The sequence below is a fragment of the Nelusetta ayraudi genome, unplaced genomic scaffold, assembly GCF_046127955.1.
Source record: "Nelusetta ayraudi isolate G7.1 ecotype Tasmania unplaced genomic scaffold, CSIRO-AGI_Nayr_v1 ptg000042l, whole genome shotgun sequence".
Classification (NCBI taxonomy): domain Eukaryota; kingdom Metazoa; phylum Chordata; class Actinopteri; order Tetraodontiformes; family Monacanthidae; genus Nelusetta; species Nelusetta ayraudi.
Window position 1 is genome coordinate 19033346 of NW_027466092.1, and position 13658 is coordinate 19047003.

Genomic DNA, 13658 nt, shown 5'->3' on the forward strand with positions numbered 1-13658 from the left:
TATATATACATATATATATATATATATATATACATACATATATATATATATATATATATATATATATACATATATATATATATATATACATACATATATATATCGTAAAATTTAATTTTAATGCCAGGCGCTCCTGTGCTCCTGGCATTACGATGCCTCCTCTGTCTACCAGACTGCTGCCATAATAGAAAGAAAGTCAAGACGCGTTAGTCACCAACACCTGAGTACCATTTGTATTTTTCACGGCCTATCTAAAATATTGGCATATATACTGTAGTCTATGCCCATCTATATGTAAGATTTGGGGAGCCATATATATATATTTCAGGCTTTTCAGAGAGGAAAGTTTCACTCAGAAGCCAGAAACACTCTGACAGACAGAAGCTGCGCCTGGTTTTGGCTGGCGGTGTTTGCGTCTGTCAAACTGCGCGCGGACACGAGTGCAAACTCTTTCTGGATCTGCCGCTGTTTGAATGAGGCATATTTGCATAGAAGGGGGTGTGTCCTTTTGCACGTAATGACTCATTTCAATACATTCAAATGAATCTGGCGCAACCCTGCCGCTACCTGCGCCTCGGCGCCGATTTTCACGTTTGCTCTGTGGATCGGAATCACCGTTTTTGGTGCTATTTACACGGATTTTCTGGCGCAAAAGCCGCGGAACAGTCGCTTTGTGGATCTGGCCCTTTGTTTGTTTAATCTTGCATGACTGTGTTAAACACAGAATCACAGGGCATTTCTTTATTTGCATGTTCTCTCTGTGTCTGCGTGGGTTCTCCCACGGACCCTGTGCTCCTCATACAGTCCAAAAAATTGCGCATGCATGTTGGGGCGGATTGCGACTTCTAAAAAGTGTAAGTGCAAATTTCCTTTGCATGTGGTCCTGTGATGAACTGGCGGCATATCCAGGGTGTAACTCTGCTGTCGCCTGAAGACTGCTGCGGTAGGCTCCAGTAACCCTGGATGCAGGAGATGTAATAATAGACAGTGAAACAAAGAATTATTCAACTTCATTTTTCGAAACCCTTAGATCAGGGGTGTCAAACATACGGCCCGGGGGCCGGATCAGGCCCGCAAACCGTTTTCTTACGGCCCGCGAGAGGATTTTGCAAAATATAAAAACTGCAATTTCTCAATGAGAGGAAGTGCTGTTCTAAATGTGTCCACTTGGTGTCGCAATATCGTTTCAGCTTCGCAAACAAACTCAATACTGGAGGTGAGCAAATCGGCACAAGCACAGCCACTCACGCCTCCTATTGGCTGCCCTCATTGCCCCAGAATGTCTCCTATTGGCTGCCCTCATTGCCCCAAAGTGTCTCTGTCGAAGCTGATGCAGAGCAGTGTTGCCAAATTGGCTACTTTCTCCCCCCCCCCCCCAAAAAAAGTCGATATTCTCCCCACAGCGACCTTTTTTTTTTTTTTGTAAAATAATTGACTAGCGAAAAATCTAGCGACCTTTCCTGGTGTTATTACGTTGCGATCAAGTGCAAATTGTCAATTATGCAAATTAGATGATGATGTCATTTGGCTACTTTCAGGACAGCCAATAGCGACTTTCCTTACTGAGGAGTTGGCAACACTGATGAAGAGTGCAGAGTGCTGAAAGAACACGAACAAAGTAACACAAAGAATACAACTGGAAATTGTTGTTGTTTTTGCGTTATTATCACCATACCATGATTTTACCGCTCCGGCCCGATGGGGAATAGATTTTCCTCCATGTGGCCCGTGAACCAAAATGAGTTTCAGACCCCTGCCTTAGATCGACACTGTTCTCAGCGTCATCATGTCACTTCAACCAAAACACAAGACCCATCTATTTCGTCACAGAGTTCATCACCTGCAATTATCCTGATGGCATTTGACAAAATATCTTGATACACAAGAACTACAACAACTGTCCAAGCACTCCATGTCACAAGGTGGCAAAAACCAATGCAATACATACCAGCATTTGGGTTCCAAAAAGGTGTCAAAACACACTTGTGGGGCAAAAAAAAATCTGTAAAAAGTGATTCCCACGATTGGACGGTTGACCATGTTGAGTTGATGTTTGGAATAAAAGAAACAATTGGCTGATTGAGCTGTGATGTTACATTGCTTTTCATTTTGAACACAAAAACATTAAACATTGATTTTAAACACAAAATTATTTCACGTCTGGAGGAGGCCAAATCCAGATGTGTAAAAACATTGTTGTGTCTGAATCAGCAAAGTTTAGCTGAGGAATGAAAATGGTGCGTTTGGATGCACGAAGCTAGTTTATGCATCCACATTGCTGTGTTTATAATACTGGCTGGTTTGAATTATTGGGTAGGTTGCAACCCACCTACCCCCCCCCCCCCCCCCCCCCCCCCCCCGCCATATACTACACCTATGGTCTGTGCAGACTCCCGTCAAGGTAAGTTGGTTTTTGTTTTGTTTTTTCCCCCTGATCATCGACCCTTGAGTGTGGAGTTTGATTTGAGAGCTGCAAAAACCAACAGCTTTGATCAATGAGAAGCTGCTGAACAGCCTTGAGAAATGTTGTTGGTGTGAACTCTCAGACCAAAGAGCAGCTCTGTGGTTCAGCTGCTGTTGGAATGTGACAATGGTTACTTTTCATTTGCTGTGGGGAAGAAAAAAAGATGGGTTTGGGGCTGCGCTTTCCAACAGTATCATTAGCTGGAGATGGACTGAGGCTTATACCCGCACCTATTAAACCAGTTGGTCTGGATCTGATCAGATAGCAGTTGCTGCTGATTGGTTTTGATCCCTGACGCTCAGCACACAGATTGCCGTTTTTATTCAGGTGCCAACCAGTGGGACGGAATGATGAGTTGCAGAATTGGGCCAGGTGGTGATACGGAGTACATACTCAGCTGTATGTTGGGAAATTGTATTCACTTTTTAAGACAAAAATGTCCTTGTAGTTCGAGTATTCACCTCATTGAATTGAACTGAATCTTAATTTATCCCTAAACCGATAAAGAAAAGTTTAGCATTGTTTTTAACTTCTTTCACGTCCTATTGAAGGTAACTCACCAAAACACCCTGGTTTATCTTTCAATGATCTCTTCTGGTTTGGTGGCAGGTAATCCTTGTTTCACAGAGAAAGGTGAGAACTAATGGTGAGTATTTTCCATTTGGCTGCTGTGCTGTTCACCTCCACCTTGTCCTCACAGCCAATCCAAGTACTTTTTTAATGGTGATTGTTAATATTCTGAACATTTTATTTCTCCTTTTCTTTGTGATGCTGGCCCCAACAAGGACACTCAGGTGAAACAGTGGCAACTGTGTCCCTGAATTGAGCAAAGAGCAAAGGAAGGACAAACTGTCCGTCCGTCCATTTGTAATCATTCTGCTAGGATCTGAGAGGCTGACTGCTGACAGATTGGGATAGATTCCCAATGCTGTGGAATCTGTCCCAAAGTGTCTCTACATGCAGACACGTCCTTACACGTCCATCACTGCGATGTCACCATTTCCAGGGCAATACATGGAAACAAATGTGATAGTTTCAAGGTTAAAATCCCACTGATTGTCAGCGCAAAGGATGCAAAATGGTCCTCTCCCTTTGACCCATCCCCAGAGGGAGTGGTGGACAGCAGCAGTGCCCGTGCTCTTGAATCACTGGGTGGGTCTCTGTGGTCCCATTGGCTTTGATTTTTTTCCCTCTCGAACCACAACAGTCAACAGAAAACAAGGAGACGGTGCTACTCTGATTGGTCTTGCTCTCATCATCGATGTTATTTTGCTTATGATCACCCAACCCGATGAGGAGATTAAAGAGTAGTGTAGCCCAGGATTTCTGACTTGTTCATGACATAGTCTCGCTGTCAGACGACAGCCTATAGTGTGATTTGTTTATTTCTTCGGGCAGCATCCTCACTGCTGTGAGCCTGTCAGATCTGAGCCTCAACAACTGTCGCCTCAGGCTTGGCTCAACACAACAGTAACACAGACACACACTTGTTCACGTACAGTTGTTGATCACACACACACACAGTCTCGGCGGTGAAGGCTGTCGGCATTCAGTGTCTATCCAGTGTTCCCTGTGACCACCACCAGGGGTTGCATGCTGGAATGGTTGGTACAGATGAGTTGGTCTAAAATTATTAACGAGGCTCAACATTTTTGGCAAATCTGCCTATTTGCCATAATCCCTCTAAGCATGTGACATTCCATTTAGCTGTCAGTGCCAGTTGTTTTTGAGATCTGTGGGCCAGAAATGCGAGCTACTCAGCCAACAAAATTGGCTGAGTAGCTCTCATGGAGGGAAATCCCATTAAACATTGAAATGCCCTCGAAACTACCGCTTCTTGAACTTCTTTGCTAAAGAACATCTTTATCCTTTGACAGAGAAGATCGCCTGGAGAGAAGAAATGCTCAGCTTTATTGCAAACTGAAATGCAGAGACGGATAGAGGGTGGAGAGGTCGAGAACTTCCTTTTGATCTGAGAAACGAGCCGCTCAGTTTACCAATCTGACTGAATGACATGCTGGTGGAAACACTGGTTCGTTTGACTGTAACAATGCTTTTTTTTTCCTTTGCTTTCTCAAACCCTTTTCGAGAATATGGCAGCTTATTTACATCAGTAATTGCTTCTTGAACATAGGTTCTGCCAAGACTCTCTGTCTTTGCAGGCCAGCCATATTGATGGTGTGGCCCCTCACCTGTCCCCTTCAAACTGATTTGCAGCTCCTATAGTCACAGCACGTTGTCTAAAATTGGTCTGAAATTATTTTTACTAAGTCACAGAGAGATGTCACACAGGCACTTTTCAACTAAACAAGATATCAGCAGCTGGTGAGGAGAGTTCTGTTCAATTCAGAATAGTTCCAGTTTATAAGAACCTAGTAAGTGACAATTACTTAATTGAAATTTAAACAACTAAAAGCTAAAGGCATAAAATGTCCACACTGACATTGTGTACCTTGCCAACCAATTAGCTTATATTGTTTTATATATTATCCATTTTTATATTATTCAGCCATCCATTTTCTATACCTGCTTCCTCCTGCACTCTGGTTTGCAAGGGTCTGCTGGAGGCAGGGTACATCCTGGACAAGTCGTCCATTCATTGCAGAGCCACAGAGAAAGACAAATATTCTTACGTACGCATGCACACACACGGACGCACGGACGCACGCACACACGTTTGTGTTTTTAGACTGCGGGAGGAAGCCAAAGATCCTGGAGAAAACCCATGCAGACAAAGGGAGAACATGCAAACTCTGAACAGAAAGACCTCAGTTCCAGCATCGACCTTGTTGCTATGAGGCCACAGTACGAACCACTGTGCCACCATGTCGCCCTATATTATATCATATTATCATCGTTATCATCATAGAATGTAATTTTATCATCTCAGCAGCAGCTTTTTTATTTCCATTACTTTGACTATTCTATCCTCATTTCTTATCCATTGAGTCATGTTCTTATGATTGTTTGCCATTGGGTTACAGTGGTATCAGACTTAGCAGGGAGTTCCAGGCGCCCTTTCTATCATTCCAATTTTTTTCTGGGCGATATCCCAAAAATAAAACCCTTTCAGCTTGAGCCACATGGTCTTTGCCCGGATGGACGTACCAGGAGAGCCTTTTGATGGTGGACTTTCCAGTCAGCACCCCAACTGGTTTTTGTCAATGCCAAAGAACGGCAGCTCTTTTCTGAGCTCCCCAGACGTCCTAGTTCTTCCCCCTATCTTTAAACCTCAGACCCAGCCAATCTCTGTTTTGGTCTCTTGGTTGACCTTTTACTTTTGGTCACTACTACTTCAGTAGGAACATCAGTCCCACAGTGGTATTCAACAGCCAGTTTTAAGTGTTGTAGGTTTAAAACCTACTGCTAATTGCACTCAATATTTGCTTTATGCTAAGTTATAGCTAAAGAGAAATGTAGGTTCCATCCCCTTCTTCCTGGCTCTTGGTCCTGTCTTCACTTCCTGTCCATACTGCCTGCCTTGGATATAACTGAATGGCCCAAAGAAACTGATCTTTGCCCCACATACTACCACAAGTATTCACATTTGAACATGAAGAAAATCCCGAGTGGCATTGTTAAATCTAAAGTTCTGGATGCAGTGCTGGCCACATGCTGAGCCATCTGAATTATTAAGGAGCAAAGGGAACCAGTATTGACTCCCATGGTTCCCTCCCAGCTGTTGGTAAGACCTCCACTACTCAAAGTGAGGGCTCGCAAAGTTCAAGTCCAAAACAATTTTATTGACTGAAATCGAAAGTAATTATTTTCTTTTTCTCCTCAATGTCCTTCAGCTGCTGGAATTTAATTACATACAGTTCAGTGTCAATGAGTGTAGCTGATTTGGTAGGGAAACTTTAGAAGGCAGCTCAGTCTGATTAAACCTAGCTGACATTGCAAACACAACATGAGCTGTGTTCCCCATATGTATGGAAGTTCAGGCTCCACAGACTAGATCTCGCACTGATCAAGCACTGTATCTCAACACTGCTAAAACATAATGCTAATGCAGCAACAGGCCTCAAGAAACACATCATCCTGCTTTTGTTGGAAGTTTCTTTAAGATAATAACTCCATCCAGGAAATGATATAAAATATTAGACCTTGTCCTTTTTGTCATGCTCAGGACATTTTAATCTTTGCCAGCTAATTTAATCTAATCTATTTTTAAAAATACAAATATTCCAACACACTCAATTGTTGCTTCAAACCAACTCTTGGGAAAAAAACAAACAGAAACAAAATAAAAAAATTCAACCTGTTTATGCTTTTTGTGTACTGTAAATTTCTAGATAAATATACCTAATTGCCACATGTCCTGTTAGCTAATGTCAAGATTTGCCAAATAAAAGTGTGTTACTTGTATTTGTTGTCCTTTCTTTCTTTCATTGTTGCTTTCTTTCTTTCTTTTAGTTCCACTCAGCTAAATACTATGGGGTGTTGTTGCTCTGTGATTTCTAACCACAATTTACAAAACTCACAATGCAACTGTGCACTGGCGGAATGTCTAAGTGGATGTTGTGCTATCACAGTCAGTTTCTGATATCTGTCTGATACTAAATGCTGCTATTGACAGGGTGTGGTAAAGGAGTGTTGATGTTTTTATAGAAGTAAAGAGTTTGGCAGGCGGTGCTTGTTGATGTCAAAAACTGAAAAAAACTAAAAATGTTTTCCACAGCTTTTCTTGTCCCACCTATGACTGTCAAGTTATTTGGGCTCTGACATTAGTTTTGCCTTAACTTGACAAAGGCCTGAAGGTCAAACAGAGGACACTTTTGGGCAACTCAGCTTTTCTTTTGGTTTTATTGCGTTCACAAGTTAAATCCATCAAGTAGATGAACGTTACAGGGAAGTGCAGTGCAGTTCAGTACAGGTTGATAACCTTTAAATGTAGAGAACACAAGATCAGTTACTGCTCAAAATTTCAAATTCTTATTTCAAACTAAATAAACCACTTCATAACTTAAACGCAATAACCATTTCCAAAATATTTTTTCTTGAAAGAGCTTCATTTTAATTTTCCATTTCTCAAATTGCTAACTATATTTTTTTCTCTTCTTCTTACTTTTACATTTGTTAAATTAAAAAGCAGTTTGATTAAATCAAGAAGCAAATCCAAATTCACACAATATTTTGGTATTAGTACAATGAAATTATTTACAATTAATTTGATAATAAACACGAGTTTGTGCAACATCAAGCAATTAATAAAGAGCCAGATTAAATTTACTCAAAGCAAACTAACGTGCACAAGCACTGTTAACACCACACACGTTGAAAAAAAGAAAGAAGAGAAAACAGTGTTAGATTTCTGTGTTCTCATGTTATTTTATTTTGTATTTGTATTTTTTATACATTATGTCATTATTTGTCTTTGTTGTGAAGGAGTTCACCGGATGTATTTTGTCGCTTCCTGTTCCGGCTTTGTTGAGTGCATGTACGTTGTTGAAGTGATATATATATATATATATATATATGTATGTATATATATATATATATATATATATATATATATATATATATATATATAAAAAACTTTTATTTGTACAGCGCTAAATCACAACCAAAGGCGTCTCAAAGCGCTTTATACAATCAGAGAGAACCAACCGGGCCCCCGGAGCAAGCAAGATGCGACAGTGGCTGGGAAAAACTCCCCTGTGGGAAGAAACCTAGGGCAGAACCAGACTCCAGAGGGCCATCATCTGCCTATGAGTATATATGCAGCAGGAAAAGACAGAAAATAAAAACTATAAGAGAGCAACGAACGGTATCTTGGTTTTCTATGGAGGAACAGAATCCAATGCAAGTAGTGATGGAAAATCAGCGAGCAGAAAACCCAACAAACAGTCATACCAACAGCGTCTCTGAGGCCCTCCACAAATGTCACCGGGCAGCATGGAGCTCTTTGTCTCAGCCAAACTTTTGCCAAACCAAGTGAATCACTACGGAAGCACCCTAGAAAAAACAAAAACAAAAAACAGGGCTCAGTATCACGTTATAACGTGAAAGTTTTTGCGTTATAACGTGATAATTAGGATGCAGTTGAGATGGTGGAACTTGTACACATGGAGCGCATCGGGTCGGATCCATTCTTCCTACGATACAGTCCCATACTGTTGGTACATAGTACATACTGTTTTGTATGTTCTTTATGATTTTATTTTGAAGTTAATCAGCCAGTGGGGGTCACATGATCCACTAACGCCAATAAGGTGTATGAGCGTGTTTTGTTGTTCTCTGTTGTATTATGGGATGTTTCAATACCGTGAAAGAAGAGCTCTGTCCAAGTTTTCATATGACATATATAATAAAGAAAAGTTATTAAAGAATATATATATGTGTATATGTGTTGTATAAGTCAAGTTCAGTTGGCAGAGAAACGAAGCGAAGAAGTCGTCTGATGTCTGTGTGTTTGTTCCAGCTAATTCAGTAAAAAGCAAAGCGCAAAGCTGCATTCCTCCAGTGTGGACATTCCTTATTTTCTTGAAGATATTACAACTCTTTTTGGCGACGAGGATTATTTGGGGGGAAGGAAGAAGTCAAACGGACTTTGAAAAAAAGAGAAAAAGTAAACGTCGGCGGGTAAGAAATGGTGACAATAGGCACGCTAGCCGCGTTCGATCCAAAGAATCAGACGTGGGATGAGTATACCGAAATACTCGAGCAGTTTTTCATGGCTAACGGAATCGACCAAGCTGAAAAACAAAGAGCGAAACTGATAAGTGTCGTGGGAGCTGCCACGTACAGTCTTATGCGCAATCTTCTTAGCCCAGCCAAGCCCAAGGACAAAACCTTCCAAGAACTGGTACTCCAGATGAAAAATCATTACGACCCGAAGCCAAGTGAAATTGTGCAGAGGTACAAATTTGACTCCCGCGCCCGCAAGCCAAACGAAACTGTCATGGAATACGTCGCCGAGCTGCGCCGTCTGGCTCAAGATTGTAACTACGGCAACACGTTACAACAGATGTTGCGTGACCGGATCGTCTGCGGAATCAACGATGACAGAATCCAGCGGCGTCTCCTGTCCGAAGCGGATCTCACTTTTGACAAAGCTATGTCCATAGCCGTATCACTGGAAACAGCAAATAAAAATGTTGTGGATCTGCAGACCTCTGGCGCGGCGGCAAAATGCTTCAGAGTGACTAAAGGGCCGCGGGAGATGCGCACCTTTAAAGGAGAAAGTAGATGAGGAATCCAGAAAGTATGTGACCGTGAACACGCATCGAGGGCTGTTCACATACAACAGACTGCCCTTCGGAGTGGCGTCGGCACCAGCCATCTTTCAGAGGACGATGGAAAACCTCTTGAAAGGAATACCTCTTGTAGCAGTGTACCTGGATGACATATTAGTGAGCGGGGTGGACGAGCCTGACCACCTACGTAAGCTGGACGAGGTGCTGTGCAGATTGGAGGAGGCTGGTTTGAGACTGAAAAGAAGTAAGTGTGCTTTCATGCAAAAGGAAGTTGAGTACTTAGGACACAGAGTGGATGCTCAGGGGCTCCATCCGGTGGAGAAGAAAGTACAAGCCATCATGGATGCTCCTACTCCACTTAATGTCACTGAACTCAAAGCATACTTGGGTTTATTGAACTATTATAACAAATTCCTTCCAAACCTAGCCACAAGGTTAGCCCCCTTGCATGAACTTCTAAGGCATGATGTGCGTTGGACGTGGCAAAGGAAACACGAGGATGCTTTCCAAGAATCAAAGAATCTGCTGAACTGAAGCCGAGGTGTTAGTTCTTTACTCGGCAGACCGAAAGTTAATTCTTTCTTGTGACGCCTCTCCATACGGGGTGGGCGCCGTACTGTCACACAAGATGGATGATGGCAGCGAGAGACCTCTAGGCTTCGTATCACGCACACTTGCACCTGCAGAAAGAAGGTATTCTCAACTCGAAAAAGAAGGCTTAGCTGTCATATTTGGTATCAAGAAATTTCATAAGTACTTGTATGGCAGAGTTTTCACCATCTATACAGATCATAAACCGTTGATCTCCCTCTTCAATGAGAAGAAGCCAATACCACAGATGGGTTCACCGAGAGTGCAGCGATGGGCTGTGACACTGAGCGCCTATGAGTACAACATAGTGTACAAGCCAGGCAAACATCATGCAAACGCTGATGCGCTCAGCAGGCTACCCATGTCGGAGACAGCGACTGACAAAGAAAAATTACATTAAAGGGTTGGCCTGAACGAACAGACGTTTGCTTCAAGCCGTATCACCAAAGAAAACTGGAAATGAGTGTGAGGGATGGTTGTGTGCTCTGGGGAGCCAGAGTAATCGTTCCCACCAAAGGCCGAGACAAAATCTTGAAACTGCTGCACCATACTCACTCAGGCATGTCAAAGATGAAAGGTTTGGCGAGGTCTTATGTTTGGTGGCCAGGCATGGATAAAGATATAGAAAGAGAAGTCCAGTCCTGTGAAGAGTGTCAAAAACATCAAAAGGCACCGCCCACAGCGCCATTGCATCCCTGGGAATGGCCAGAGTCACCGTGGTCCACGATCCATGTGGACTACGCAGGACCTTTCCTCGGAGAGATCTTCCTAATCATTGTCGATACTCATTCAAAGTGGATGGACATTTACCCTGTGAAATCAGCCACATCACAGGCTACCATTGAGAAACTTCGACAGAGTTTTAGTGTGTTTGGCCTACCCAAAATGTTAGTCTCAGACAACGGAACATGTGTCACCAGTGCGGAATTTGAGACTTTCATGAAACAAAATGGCATTGACCATGTAAGGTCAGCACCTTTCCATCCATCTTCCAATGGTCTCGCGGAGAGAGCGGTCCAAACTTTCAAGGAGGGGATGAAGAAAATAAAAGGCGACACACTACAAACCAAACTGTCAAGATTCCTGTTCAGCTATCGTATCACACCCCATACGACAACAGGTTTGTCCCCTGCAGAATTGATAATGTCACGGAGACTCAGGTCAGCTCTACATGTCCTACTACCTGATGTCAAAGCAAAAGTGCTGCAAAAGCAACTACAACAGAAAAAGAATCATGACCTCAAGAAAAGATTGAGAAATTTTGCACCTGGAGACAATGTGTTTGTTAGGAACTACTCCTACGGACCAAAATGGATTCCAGCAGTCATCTCAAGCTCATCGGGTCCAGTGTCTTACACTGTCACCCTTGGAAATGGTCAAACAGTGAAGAGGCACGTGGATCAAGTTAGAGCAGGATTGAGTGTCAGTGTTCCCAGTGAACTGGACATTGAGTTGGAGCCACTGTCTGTCAGACCCAAAGACTCTGAGAGTCACTTGCCTTCACTGATGGGCATTATACAACAACCTCCATCATCTGGGTTACAGGACTTGCAGCCTGTTCCCGAGACTGAGACTCCACCAGACTCAGAGGCACCGGCGGTGCGTCGTTCACAGAGAGAGAGACACCCACCAAAGAGTCTCAAGGACTTTGTTAGATAGAGTGAGATCTTTCCCAGGAATAGACCAACAATGCGCTCTGATCTCACTGGAAGGATGTACCTTCCTAGTCTATGGTTGGTGTTCAATAGGTATATATATATTATAAAAAAAAAAAAAATGTTCCACTGTCCTATGTAGTAACATGTTGTGTAGTGTAAAAGGTACACTTATTTTCTTTAGGTGAAGAAGTTGTTAACTTAAGGGGGAGGGGATGTGGTATAGTGGTGATTCTAGAGAGCCCTGTAGGTGGCGTATATGTGTTGTATAAGTCAAGTTCAGTTGGCAGAGAAACGAAGCGAAGAAGTCGTCTGATGTCTGTGTGTTTGTTCCAGCTAATTCAGTAAAAAGCAAAGCGCAAAGCTGCATTCCTCCCGTGTGGACATTCCTTATTTTCTTGAAGATATTACAGATTCGTTATGAAATTATGTGAACATTATCACATAAAAACGCAAATTATCACATTATCACGTAAAGTATCATGTTAAAACGTGAAACTATCACGTTATAACGTGAAAGTATTAAGTAAAAACGTGAAACTATCACGTTATAACGTGATACGGAGCCCTGTTTTTTTCCCCTAGGGTGGCAGCAATGCTCTTCCGTAAATCACAGCCTCCTTCAATTTAGCGGTTTCCTCCTCCACCTGAGCTTTTAGCTCAGTGCTGCCCCCCAGCTGTTATATAATGAGATTTACTTTGGATGTTTTTGGATTATGGTTTGATGACTTCTTTTGATACTAAACAAAGTTCCATTTACATAAGTAACATATTGAAAGAAATTAGAGACAACACTACTTTTAACTTAAATCTACTTTTAACTTCACAATGACTGAATGTTCAGAAAGGTTTTGACCTGACTGGTCGAATTATTTTACTGTCACCCAGGGCCGGCCCAAGCCTCCATGGAGCTCTAAGCAAAATTTGATTTTGGGGCCCTCTATTTCAGCCAATATTGATCGGCCATGTTTTTACACATGTATGTAGTACACATTGAAATTAAGCTGTTGCAGTATCTCCAAAGGTAATATAATCAGAAACGTAAATAATACCAATGCAAACTTAATACGAATAATTTCAATGAATGCATCATGGATCACGTCCAGGGTGCCACATAGTGGTTTTCAATCTCAAAGGGCAGCACATCCAGCTACAAGAGTGTCCTGGGGTTGATTTACACAACATTCCAAGTGATAAAGCACAAAGTGAGCTACAGAGGCCTTAAGAATCACTAGGTCTACATCAGCAGCTGCACTCTGTTGAAAGTGAGTTTTTGTACAATAATATATCTTTGATCATATAGAAATCATCATTTATATTTATACATGGAAAAAACATTTTTTCTTTGATTTTTTTTTTACTGCTCTTGGGGGCCCCCTAGTGGCCTTGGGGCCCTAAGCCGTCGCTTACTTCGCTTGCTTATGCCTTGGGCCGGCTCTGCTGTCACCTGTGCTGCTGCAGGACTATCTGTAATTTTCATCTGACAATCCCGCGAGTGGCAAACAGTTTTTTTTTTTCTCTAGGCTTATATCGCTTACTGCATCTTCAAGATGTGAAATGTGCTTTTATTTATTCATGAGGATATGAGAAGAGTCCTGTGGAATTTGAGCTGTCTAACTCGTTGGATTAAAGAGTAGACAATGTTTAATGATTTAATGGTGTGGGAAAAAGGCAATGAGAGATCTTTGAATTTTTCAAGATCTGAGTGGGCCGGCAACTGTAGTTAAAGTGTGGTGAAAGGGTTCATGCAAA